Raw genomic sequence first — 13,680 nt, forward strand, 5'->3', positions numbered from 1 at the left:
TAGTGTTTTCTTTGACTGATTAATCTATTTCCTCTGTCATATCTTCAACACCAAAGATTCTCTCTTCCATCTCTTACATTCTGTTGGTTATGCTCACATCTGAAGTTCTGTTTGTTACTCAGATTTTTCATTTCCAGAATTCCTCAGTTTGTGTCTTATTTATTGCCTTTATTTCATTTTTCAAATCTTGAACTGTTTCCTTCACCTGTTTAATTGCTTTTTCTTGGCTTTCTTTAAGAGATTTATTGATTTCTTCTAATTTTTTTTGTCTTTTCCTTGATTTCTTTAAGGGAAATTTTCATTTCCTCTTTAAAGAACTCTATCATCTTCTTAAAGTCATTTTTAAAGTCAATTTCTTTTGCTTCTTCTGCATTGGGATGTTCAGGTCTTGCTGATGTAGAACCACTCAGTTCTGATGGTGCCATATTAGTATTTGTGTTGTTTACTATATTTTTGCACTGGAGTCTACCCATATCTTCCTCCGCTCAGTGCAAGCAGTGTCTATGTCTGGGGGAGCCTCTCTGACCAAGAACCTATGGGAGTTCTTGGTCTAATCAAGGCTCTTGGTCCAATCAGTGCTGATGTACTCTGTCTCAGGGAGCAGCTCTTAGTCCAATTGTGCTGGTGGCCTGTGTCTCAGGGAGAGCTATTCCCAATCAGTGCTGGGTGGGTTTATGGGTCCAGTGGTCATTGTTCCCAATCAGTGCAGGGTGGACTTATGGCTCTGGTGGTCTCTGGCACTGCAGGGAATGGTTGGCTTGGAGAGGGGGCAGTGCAGGAAGAGCTAGCTGCCTGGTCCCTGGGGCTCCAGTGGATGGGAGGAGGGGCACAGAATATGCCCCCTGGATCTAGGGGCTAGAGACCTGGTCTCCCCAGTCCAGAGATGGGGTCTTACCGTTCCTAGTTGGTGCAGGGTGGGCTTATGGCTCCAGTGGTCACTGGTGCTGCAGGGGATGATTGGTTTGGTGAGTGAGGTGGGGGAAGAATCTGCTGTCTAGTCTCTGGGGCTGCAGTGCCTGGAGGGTGGGGGGAAGGGCACAGAATGTGCCCCCAGGGCCTATGGGTTAGAGACCTGGTTTGCTCAGTCCTGAGATGGGGCATTACCTTTTCACAGTTGGTGCAGGGTGGGCTTATTGGCTCTGGTGGTCACTGGTGTTGCATGGAATGGTTATCTTAGAGAGCTGGTGGCAGACTTTGAGGGCTTAAGTCATTACTGTCCTTGCAGTTTGCTCACTCTGCTTCATGTTTTCTCAGGGCAAATAGATATATGCCAGGATTTCAAATAGCAAGGTGGTCCAGGTGGTAGACTTTTCTCAGATGTCTCTTTAAGTCTTGCCAGCTCCTTAGCCAATCCTGTTTCCATGAATCCTCAGACTGAAAGCCTCTGAGTCCTCATCCCTGAGGGTCTCAGTTGAACTGCTCATGTTTTTTATTTAATAAGACCATTAATAGAATTTGTCTACAATTGTGTCCCATAAACTTGTGTATGTTGTAATTCATTTTCATTGAATTATAAAAAAATCTTCAATGTCTTTCTTATTTCTGTCTTGACCCATTTTTCATTCAGTAGAAAGTTGTTCAGTTTCCATGAGTCTATAATCTTTCTTGGACTTCTGTTGTTGTTGATATCTAGCTGTAATCTGTGATGGTCAATAGGATGCAGAAAGTCATTTCAATTTTCTTGTATCTGTTGAGACTTGCTTTGTGCCTGAGTATGTGGTCAATTTTGGAGTAAGCTCTGTGAGTGCTGAGAAGAAGGTATATTCTTCTGTGTTTGGGTGAAGTGATCTGTAAATATCTATTAGGTAATTTCATTTGTAATGTCTATTAGCTCCAGCATTTCTGTTTGATTTTTGTCTAGATGATATGTCCATTGGTGAGGTAGGATATTGAAGTTTTCCACTATCAGTCTGTGAGAATCAATATGAATGTAAGCTGTAGTCATATTTCTTTTTAAAAACATGGTGCCTTTTGTTTGGAGCATAAATGTTAAGAATTGAAATGTCATCTTGGTGGATTTCTGCTTTGATGAGTATGTAGTGTCCTTCCCCAACTCTTTTGATTAGCTTTGCTTTGATGTCTATTTTTTTCATATGTTAAAATGGCTACACCAGCTTGCTTCTTAGGTCCATTTTCTTAGAATTTCTTTTCCAAACCTTTACCCTGATTTAATGTCTATCCTTGATGTCAAGGTGTCTTTCTTGGATGCAGAAAGATGGATTGTGTTTTTGCATCCATTCTGTTAGTCTGTGTCTTCTTACTGGGTAATTGAGACCATTGACAGTGAGAGATATCTGTAACTCAAATTCCAAATGGTCTTTTAATAAAATCCCAGGGCAAGATATTGGGGAAAATGCTGAAATATCAGAGAGACAAAGGAACAAGCCACTGCCACCTCTTACCTCTAGGACTCCTCAGCCTGAAAAGGCCGCTAGCCAAAAAGCTTCAGCCAAAAAATTCTAGTTCCTGTCTCCTCATGCATTATACCTTTCTCTACCCAGCCATACTACTTCCTTCTTAATGCTGGGATTAAAGGCGTGTGACTCCCAAGTTTTGGGATTAAAGGTGAATGCCACCACTGCCTGGCTCTGTTTCTCTCTTAGACTGAGTCAATCTCATGTAGTCCAGAGTGGCTTTAAACTCACAGAGATCCAAACAGATCTCTGCCTCCCAAGTGCTAGGATTAAAGATATGTGCCACCACTGCCTTGCTTCTATGTTTAATCTAGTGGCTTGTTCTGTTCATTGATCTTCAGGCAAATTCTATTGGAGTACACAATATATCACCACAGATATCAATGACAAATGATTGTTTATACCTGTTATGCTGTTTTTGTTGTTACTGGTCCTGTTTGTGGTGTGTGTGTGTGTGTGTGTGTGTGTGTGTGTGTGTGTACAAGTAGTGTACTGCCCTTCTCTTGGTGTTGCTGGTGTAAGGTTATTTATATCCTATGTTTTCATGGGTGCAGTTAACGATGTTAAATTACAGTTTTCTTTCTAGTACCTCCTGTAGGTAGGTTTGTGGATAGATGTTGTTTAAATTTGACTTTATCATGGAATATCTCATTTTCTCCTCTTATGGTGATAGACAATTATTCTAGGTATAGTAGTCTGGGCTGGCAACTGTGGTCTCTTAGGGTCTATAGCACATCTGTTCAGGCCCTTCTGGTTTTAGAGTCTCCACTGAAAAGTCAGATATAATTCTAATAGGTCTGCCTTTATTTGTTACTTGATCTTTTTCCCATGCAGCTTTTAATATTCTTTGTTTGTGCTGTGTGTCCAGAGTCTTGATTCTTATATGGCAAGGGGACTTTCTTTTCTGGTCCAATCTATTTGGTATTCTGCATGCTTCTTTCACCTTGATAGGCATCTCCTTCTTTATGTTAGGAAAATGTTCTTCTTTAATTTTGTTGAACATATTTTCTGGGCCTTTGAGCTGGGCTTCTCCTTCCTCTGTTCCTATTATTCTTAAGTTTGGTCTTTTCATAATGTGCCAGATTTCTTGGATGTTTTGCGACAGTAGTGTTTTATATCTAACATTTTCTTTTACTGATATATCCATGTCTTCTATCATATCAATGACTGAGATTCTTCCTTCCCTCTCTTGTATTCTGTTGATGAAGGTTGACTCTGTAGTTCCTGTTTGAATTCCAAAACTTTTCATTTCCAGAATTCCCTCAGCTTGCATTTTCTTTATTGCTTCTATTTCTGTTTTCAGATCTTGAACAATTTTGTTCCTTTCTTTCAACTGTAGTGGATAGCCATCCCAGCATTGGCCTGGAAGTTCCAACCCCCATTGAGGCTTCAGTAATGATCACGCCCACAAGGCGGGGCAGAGGAGGGAGCAGAAGACCGAGGATCAAGAGGAGGTCGCTCTCTTGGTTCGGGGACGCTGGACGCAGGAGGTGGACCGAGCAGAGTTCTCCAGAGAACACCGCCGGACTGTGCTATACCTTTGCCAGACCCTGCAACCTACCCCTTCATTTGTAAGTTACCCTACAAAATAAACCTCCCTTTTAACGACGTGGAGTGGCCTTAATAATTTCACCAATATCTGGCGCTCACGTGGGGCAAATTCCAAAGGCCCAGGCGGCTCCCTCCCTCAGCCTCCTCCCAGCTGGCGGCTGGCGGGCACCTAAACGCGCCTGCAAAGTTCCATTTAACCAGGGGACGCCTACACGGTCCCATTCCTGAGAAAGGGAACAGCTAGTCCTGTCTCACTTCCCTAGCTTAGCCCCTAGACCAGCGAAAACCGCTGTGAGTGAGGCATTCCCACTCCACCCTGAGTGCCGGCTCCCCGCCACCTTGGCTCCTGCGTTCAGCTGCAGCCAAGGTCGCTAGCAGGCCTTGCTTTGGAGCTATACCAATGCCTCCTGCTGGCTGAAAAGTACTACTGCACCACCCAAAACCACGGAAAGGTAAGCTTCTTTCAAGTAAAAGTACTTGATAATTTTACACCTTAAAACTGACTAACAAATTTTGAGTAATTCTTGTAATATGGCTGACAACATTACCTCACAAGAATTTAAAAACCTTTTTGCCTGTATGATGAATGACATTTTCCTGGAAATATACGACCTCCCTAAGACATATCTGGCCTGTACCATTTTGACATTCATTGTAATAATTCACACAGTGTTCAAATACTGGGTTAATAGTAAGAACAAAGATGAGTCATTATTGGGACTGATACAGGCTTTAAAAGTTAGCAATGAAGGCTTACAGAAAAAGATTCTGTCTATGGAGTCTGCTGACCAGGACTTACATAAAAAGATTCTCTCTCTGGAATCTGCTAACCAAGATTTACAGGTTTTAAGAGATAGCAATGAAGGCTTACAGAAAAAGATTCTCTTTCTGGAATCTGCTAACCAGGATTTACAGGCATTAAAAGTTAGCAATGAAGGCTTACAGAAAAAGATTCTGTCTATGGAATCTGCTGACCAGTACTTACATAAAAAGATTCTCTCTCTGGAATCTGCTAACCAGAATTTACAAAACAAGCTTGTACCCAAAATTGCTTTTATTGATAATAAATATGAGTATTTAAGGGATAGAACACTAACTTTCCAGAGTGAAGTTGTAGCTACTCAGACACTATATAAGGAAGAAAAATTATCATTACTTGATAAGATAAGGTCCATGGAATCATGTATTTCAGAAGAACATAAAAAGTTCCATGATTCCATGAAAAATCTGGAATCCCTTACAAGAGAGGAGGTTTGCTCTCTGGAACAGACCCTAGGTGCTCGTTTACAAGCCCTGGAGGAAACTCTCAATAAACATGACAAGGGACCTAATAAGCAGAAGGGCAAGACCATACAGGTTGTAACATCTCCAAATGGCTCTCATACAATGGCTTATCCTGTTATCATCCATGAGAAGCCAGCAGATGACACATACCCCAAGCCATATATGACATATACATTACAACCAATTTCAACAAAGGACTTTAAAAATATAAAGGAAGCAGTAGTTACATATGGGATACACTCCACATACGTAAAACAGATGTTAAATTCGTGGTCTACCTCACAAAGAATCATTCCAGATGACTGGCATCAGTTAATTTCAGCTGTTCTAGAATATAGCCAGCAGTTACAGTGGAAAAGCTGGTTGAGAGAAGAGGCAAGAAATTTAGAACAACAAGGTAAACTCAGAGGTTTTGAGATCTCCCAAGATCAAATACTTGGTGAGGGATGTTTTGCTGACAGGAATGTACAAGCCGTTTATGATGAGCATACAATATTCCTATGCTGTACAGCAGCTCTAAATGCTTGGGAAAAAATTCCAGAACCTGGGAAAGCAACTGAGGTATACACAAAGATATTTCAGGGACCGCATGAACCCTTCACTGATTTTTTACAAAGGCTGAACACAGCTATAACAAAAGCTGTATCAGATAAAGAATTAAGAAAAGTATTAACTGAGTCCTTGGCATTTGACAATGCTAATGCAGAATGCAAAAGAATACTTACACCATTAAAGATCAGATCAGCTCCTTTGGAAGAATGGATTCAGTATACTAATGGTGTTGAATCTCTTAACTACAGTAATGAGGCTTGGATAGGAGAGACATATCCCAGAAGTGAAGGAAGGCCCCGTGGTACCAAATGTTTTAAATGTGGTACACCAGGTCATATAAGTAAAAACTGTACATGGGGTAATCCTAGAAGTAATACCCCTTCTAGGAATAGCCTAAACAGGAGACCCCAACCACCTCCTGGATTATGTAGAAGATGTGGCAAAGGCCAACACTGGACCAGTGAGTGCAGATCAAAAATAGATATATGAGGCAACCCTTTACTGGCGGGAAACGCCTCAGGGGGCCTCTTGCAGGCCCCCAAATCAAATGTGGTAAGAACATTCCCAGCCACTGTGAAAGACATTCCTCTCCAGGACAACTGAATAAACCAATGCTTGGCTTGGTTCTGGAGGGCCTGGTATACACAGGTGCAGATGTGACTATAATTACACCAAAATCATGGCATCCAAATTGGCCTCTTCAAGAGGTAGATGTCCAACTTTTAGGAATTGGCACCCTATCTCAGATAAAACAGAGTTCGAGATGGGTTGAATGCATAGGGCCAGAAGGACAGGGAGGAAGGCTGAAGCCATATGTAGCGAATGTAGCAGTAAATCTATGGGGCCGAGATCTGTTACAACAGTGGAATACCCAGATTAAAATTCCTACACTCTCAGAAAAGGAATACAGGCCAATGCATGTTTCTAGGAATAATATCATAACATGCTATAAAAGCCAGTCACCAACCATTCAGGCTGTACACAAACAGAGCACAACTGCTCTCAGAAGTACCAACTGCCTTACCTTTAAAATGGCTAACTAATAAACCTGTCTGGGTTGGACAGTGGCCTTTGACAAAAGAGAAGCTACAAGCTTTAGAACAGCTGGTTCAAGAGCAGTTAAATGCTCAACACATTGAAGAATCTACCAGCCCTTGGAATTCTCCTGTATTTGTTATTAAAAAAAAGTCTGGTAATTGGAAAATGCTGACAGATCTGAGAGCTATTAATAAAGTAATTCAGCCAATGGGCTCCCTACAGACTGGGATGCCCTTGCCCTCTCTGCTACCCAAAGAATGGCCTATAATAGTTATTGACTTAAAAGACTGTTTCTTTACCATACCATTACAAGAAAATGATAGAGAAAAATTTGCCTTCACAGTTCCTAATTATAACAATTCTCAGCCAGTCAAGAGATATCAATGGAAGGTCCTCCCACAGGGAATGTTAAACAGCCCTACCTTATGCCAATACTTTGTGCAAAAACCATTGGAGATAATTCGTGTAAAGTTTCCACAATCCATAATTTATCACTATATGGATGATATCCTATTAGCTGATCCAAAGTTAGACACATTAGAAAGCATGTTTGAAGAAGTAAAAAAAGTTTTGCCTCACTGGGGACTACAAATTGCTCCTGAAAAAATACAAAGAGGAGATTCTATTAATTACTTAGGATATAAGATAGAGTTACAAAAAATTAGACCCCAAAAGGTACAACTGAGGAGAGATCGATTAAAGACTCTTAATGATTTTCAAAAGTTGTTAGGAAGCATTTCCAACTTATTGGGTATCATGGGAATACCCAAAGATGGACTACAAAATTTGGCTAATACTCTAGAAGGGGACAAAGAATTAAATAGTCCTAGAGAATTATCAGCCGAAGCTGAGAAGGAATTGGCTCTAGTAGAAAAGACAATTCGAGAAGCACATGTGGATCGTGTGGATCCTGAACTTAAGTGCATTCTTGTCATATTCCCCTCCAGACATTCCCCCACAGGTATTTTGATGCAGAGGGAAGATATTATATTGGAATGGATATTCCTACCACGTAAACCAAATAAGAAATTAAAGACTTATATAGAAAAGATCTCTGATTTGATTCAAAAAGGTAAATTAAGACTTCGTCAGTTGACAGGAATGGACCCAGCAGAAATTGTAGTACCTTTAACTAATGAGGAAATTTCATCACTGTGGAAAGATAATGAATACTGGCAGAGAGCCTGCAGTAACTTTTTGGGAGAGATTAACAACCATTATCCCAAAAGCAAGAGGATAGAATTCATAAAGAAGACTGAATGGGTCCTTCCTCACATTGTACGACACAAGCCAATTTCTGGAGTCCTCACATTCTATACTGATGCAAATAAATCAGGGAAAGCAGGATATAAATCAGGAGACTTAAGTCAAGTGGTACAAAGTCCATACAGCTCTGTACAAAAGGCAGAACTGTATGCCGTTCTTATGGTACTGATAGACTTCACAGAACCCTCAATATAGTCACTGAATCTCAATATGCAGAGAGAGTTGTTTTACACATTGAAACTGCTGAATTTATTCCTGATAATACAGAATTAACTTCATTATTCATACAATTGCAGGAAATCATCAGAAAAAGGGAACATCCTATATATATAACACATATCAGATCCCATACAGGTCTGCCAGGACCTCTAGCACAAGGTAATGATGAGATTGATCAGTTACTAATAGGTAATGTGCTAGAAGCCTCAGAATTTCATAAGAAACACCATGTAAATAGCAAAGGTTTGAAGAAGGATTTCTCCATTACTTGGCAACATGCTAAGGATATTGTGAAAAAATGTCCTACTTGTTCCTTCTATAATCAAACTCCATTACCTGCAGGGAGCAATCCAAAAGGTATACAAAGAAATGAAATTTGGCAGATGGATGTGTTTCATTTTGCAGAATTTGGAAGATTAAAGTATGTACACCATACCATTGACACCTATTCAGGATTTCAGTGGGCAACTCCTATGAGTTCTGAAAAGGCTGATTCTGTGATTACACACCTATTAGAAGTTATGGCCATCATGGGAATAACTGTACAAATTAAGACAGATAATGCCCCGGCATATGTCTCCAATAAAATGAGACAGTTCTTTGCTTATTACAATATAAAGCATGTTACAGGTATACCACACAATCCCACAGGCCAAGCAGTCATAGAAAGATCCAATCGAACTTTAAAGGATATGCTAAATAAACAGCAACAGGTAACAATGACTCCTAGAAATAGATTGCATAGTGCTTTATTAACCTTGAATTTTCTCAATGCTGATGAGAAAGGAACAACAGCTGCGGAGAGACATTGGACAACAGACAAAACTCCTGAGCTAAACCAACTGGTTTATTTCAAAGATGTGTTGACCTCAGAATGGAAACCTGGATATGTCTATGTTGGGGAAGGGGTTTTGCTTTTGTTTCCACAGGAGAAGAAAAGCTATGGATACCAACAAAATTAATAAAAATTCAATTCGAACAGGAGAAACCCCTTGATGAGGAGAAATAAAAGATCATCCACCAATGTGATATCTCCTCAGGTTGTAAGAAAAAGTTAACAATCAAAGGTTGGGGTAGGCTTCTGTTTTTGTCTTTCCAGGATAATGGAAATACCCATCTTCCAGAAATCATAAGGCCTTGGATATCCGGATGTTTACAGCAGAAAGAAAGAATCTATTGGTACCAATCTACACAGGGTAAGATATCACTGTCTAACATCTATATCTCTATCAATCTAGAATAGTTGTGGTTCCAATTTAATTATAAACCACGCTGGCTTTGGAGATGGAACTGGCTCACTCCTCTAAACCCAAGCATATTGATAAAAAAAAAAAAAAAAAAAAAAAAAAGGTTGAGAGATTCTTCAGTCCCATATCAGAAGAGCCCTCTGGTGTGAGACAGAAGGAAACCAATTATAAGGGACCATTATCTTCAAGATTCTAATTCTCTCCATGATTATTCTTGATTTCTTGGAATCCTTTCTCACATGACATGACATCTTTAAATCCAAACCTTCCATTCTGATAAAAAATAAGTTTTTTTCCAATAGCAATCTCTGAAGTCTCCAGAAGGAAGATGGGGCCCCAACAACAACAACAACTCTACCCAATCCAAAATGATGCCATGGTAATAATCATCATACTACACTTCTTGCCAGAATTTCAGACAATCTTACCCATTACTCTAAGAGTTGCTGCAGAATATACAGTTAATCTAACTGAGATTTAACTATCTGAGCTTTCTCACAATACCCAACAGAGATACCATCACCCCCTAAACAGCAGGAAGCAATTCTAAGAACACGACGCCCCTTATCCCTTAGGTTTCATATTTCTCAGGGTTATGGATAATGGTTCTAGGGTTGGGGGTGGAAGAAATGGTTAAACTCAGTACTCTCCTTAAGGAAAGACAATATGTCTCAAAAAAAAAAGGGAAAAGAAGAAATGGAGTGGATACGTATAAGATATTATGGTAGACTATCATATACATTAGTAAACAAATTTAGTAATATAGCAGCCTTTGCACTGTTATGAATTCTTATATGTTGATACAAATATGAGCTTTTTATATTCCTATTTAAGATAATTTGTATATTGATACAAATGCAGAACTATGTTTGTTATATTGTACACATATTTTTACTCTTATTTGAAATATTTGTATATTGATACAAATGTGAATTTATGTCTGTCATACTGTATGTATGTTCTACTTCTGTTTAAGATATTCTGTATACTGATATATATTTAGGATTATTATCATATTGCATATTGCACTATACATTCCTACCTCTGTTAAAGATATTTTGTGTATTGTCACAATTTGAAGTCATTGTCCTTTTACTGTACATTTGCTTACAGACTGTTTGCCTTATTTATAGGAATCCTTAGTCCTTAGGTTGTTTAGGTAGATGAGACTTACAGAGTTATTGTCACCTATGCTTGTTATCTCTATAATTATGTTAGTTAGGTTATCCAGATTTATAAACACATAGGCCAGATGGACAGGTAATCTTCAAACACTTCATGGACCTAGAGAATATGGCATTTAAATAATTTAGAATTCTGTTGACGTGAGACACAATTGCTCCTGGCAGCACCAATTTGATCCCGAGAGAATGTTGGGCTTCTAAGACATTTCCATTTGGAAGTTTGTCTTCTTGGCACAAAATGGCCTACTGGGCAAAGAACGGCCCTTGCCTCAACTGCTGACAGTACAAATGCTGTCCTTTCTGGACAAGCGGGACATAAGGAAAGCGACCACCATACTTTGCCAAGACAGGGTAAGATGGTCTTTCAGAATTCCTGCTTCTGAAAATGGTCTGTCAGATACTCTAGGCCTGTAGCCAATTTGAATGCACCAACGATACTGAGAAACATTAGGTGACTGTCCAGGCTGCTAGCTGTCTCTGTCTCCCGGTTCTCAGGTAATATTATATCCTTCTGAGGTCTTTGATGTGGTTGAAGACTAGATAGTTATAATTTCCTCAGTTATGATAAAAGATAAGTTAGACATAAAACCTTAGACTCACAAATATAAGATAGATAGGATATCTTCTTTAATATTGTAACTGTAATTCTTGCTTGATAATTGTTTTGTTATATGTAATTGTACTATGTAAAAGTTAAAACCTTCCTTAAAAAAAAAAGGGGGGGGGAAGTGCTGTGGATATTCCTCTGTGTAAATAAAGTTCTGATTGGCCAGTGGCCAGGCAGGAAGTATAGGCGGGACAAGAGAGAAGAGAATTCTGGGAAGTAAAAGGCTGGAGAGACACCGCCAGCCACCGCCTTGAGAAGCAACATGTAAAGACACTGGTAAGCCACAAGCCATGTGGCAAAGTATAGACTAACAGAAATGGGTTAATTTAAGATAGAAAAGTTAGATAACAAGCAGCCTGCCATGGCCATACAGCTTGTAAGCAATATAAGTCTCTGTGTGCTTTCTTGGTTGGGTCTGAGCGACTTTGGGACTGGCGGGTGAGAGAGATTTGCCCTGACTATGGGCCAGGCAGGAAAACTCCAACTACATTCAACTACTTGTATTTTTTGGCTTTCTTTAAGGAATTTATCAATTTCCTCTTTAGGGACCTCTATCTTCTTCATACACATGGTTTTAAGGTCTTTTTCCTTGTGCTTCATCATGTTGGAATATTCAGGGCATGCTGTGGTAGAATAGCTGGCTCTAGTGGAGATATATTGCTCTCACTGTTGTTAATTGTGTGTTTATGCTGATGTATTAGAATCTGAGTTGGAGATGATTATAGGTCTAGGTGCTGATTTTGGGGCTTGTCTTTCTTTGGTTGGCTTTTTATTCCTTGGTTTCTGTTTCATCTCTGAATTTTCAGAGAGTGTGAAAGCTATTTGTTGCCTATATTCCTGTCCTGCACAGCTGGTGTATTCACAGGGAATGCCTGTTGGTGTTGGAGGCTGGAACACTGGGAGGAGTTGGGGGAAGGAAGGTTGGAGGAGAAGGTCTTTGTGATCTGTTGGGGATGGGGTCAGAGAGGAAAGGCAGACTGCATCAGGTTTCCTGCTACAGAGCTGGGGATGAAACTGGGGGATCTCAGCTGCAGAACGAGAGGTATGGGTCTGCCTTCAGCCTACTTGTTGCCTTGAAAGGAGCAGCTCTTGAGTTAGCAGGGGATGCCTACTAGAGTTGGGATCTGGGACAAATCAGCAAGTCTTGGGAGGAGATAAAGAGGGATTGGTTATGGGATCCACAGGTGACTGCAGGCAGCTGGTGATATATTGCAGTGCTAAGAACAAGACTGAGGGATTGGGTCTGGAGGAACAGAGAGAGAATGTCTTCTGGCAGCCTACCTAGTTTTCTGGCAGACATGGCATGTGGTTTAGCAGCAGGTACATTCTGGAGCTAGTGGCTTGGATACAACAATGAGTGGCTAGGAGGGGATGGTCTGTGGGATCCATAGGGGATGTGGCCAGCTGGTGTTCTCTTGCAGCTCTAGGGACTAGACTGGAGCATTATGTCTGGGGAAACAAAGAGCAACCTACTGAATTTATTTAGGAATGCTTATAAAGAGCATGAGTGAGGGGCCATGGGAATCTCACTAATGATGTCTCTCTCTTCCCCAGCAGCCATTAACTGACTACAGAGCCTCAGGGAGTGGGGCTTTAAAAGCCCCACCACTCCAAGACAGAGTGTTGATGGGCCCAATCTTATGCAGGCCTTATACAGGTAATCACACATACTGAGAGTTCAGAAATGAAAGGGCCTGGACAGCATACCACAACACTCCTCCCCTTCCTCCTACTTTCAAATTCTCCACTTCCTCTTCCCTATTACTTGGACTTTGGGTGGGGGTGGAATAGATGTGGTTGAGTCACTTGTTCTTAGAACTTTGATCAGTTATGAGTCTCTGCAGCAACCACCCACTGGAAAAAAAAACTGACAATGACACTAATATACAGACATGTTAAAGGCAACTGACCTGGAATATCAGGAGCCCCACCTCTTAAAGGTTTGACTCAGAAGAACAGGATCCTACCAGTGAATCCTGGCAGTCATAGCAAATCATGTTCAACCACAGCAGCCTTCACACCCTAATGATTATCCACATTCATCTCCTTATGGCCTGGGCTGAAGCTGTCACTGCTCTTTGAGGTCCCAATGCTACATAGAACAAACCCTTAACAGTCACAAGGGGAGCCCTGGGGTTCCTAGACAATTGCCTGGACTCCCATGGCAATAAATAAATTTCTATATTCTGCACTGAAAATAGCCATACAAAACTATTGTAATAAACAGGAGAAAACAGAAACAACAAAGCCACACATAGAAACAACTAATAACTACATAGATAACACTTAGTTTCTCTATGACCCTATAATTCATATTA

Source organism: Onychomys torridus, chromosome 6 (genome assembly GCF_903995425.1).
Source record: "Onychomys torridus chromosome 6, mOncTor1.1, whole genome shotgun sequence".
Taxonomy (NCBI): Eukaryota; Metazoa; Chordata; class Mammalia; order Rodentia; family Cricetidae; genus Onychomys; species Onychomys torridus.